Source organism: Lucilia cuprina, chromosome 4 (genome assembly GCF_022045245.1).
Source record: "Lucilia cuprina isolate Lc7/37 chromosome 4, ASM2204524v1, whole genome shotgun sequence".
NCBI lineage: Eukaryota > Metazoa > Arthropoda > Insecta > Diptera > Calliphoridae > Lucilia > Lucilia cuprina.
In genome coordinates this window covers 86,959,020-86,959,557 of record NC_060952.1, presented here as the reverse complement: position 1 = coordinate 86,959,557, position 538 = coordinate 86,959,020, and positions in this window count along the sequence as shown.

The following is a 538-nucleotide window of genomic DNA, read 5'->3' as shown; positions in this document are numbered from 1 at the left end:
TGGACTAGACTATAGACTATAGCTTAGACTAAAGACTAGACCATGGACTAGACTATAGACTAGTCTACAGACTAGACTATAGACTAGACTATAGACTAGACTATAGACTAGACTATAGACTACACTATAGACTAGACTATAGACTACACTATAGACTTGACTATAGACTAGACTATAGACTAGTCTATAGACTAGACTATAGACTAGAATATAAATTAGACTATAGACTAGACTATAGACTGCACTATAGACTAGACTATAGACTAGACTAGACTATAGACTAGACTATAAACTGGACTATAGCCTAGACTATAGACCAGACTAGACTATAGACTAGACTATAAACTGGACTATAGCCTAGACTATAGACTAGACTAAAGACTAGACTATAGACGATACTATAGACTAGACTATAGACAAGACTATAGACTAGACTATAGACTAGTCTATAGACTACAGCCAAATTATTGCCCAAATTAAATTCAAATCATCTTTATATATTAATTTTCTACAACTTTTGTTTCTTGTTGTTCTTCGT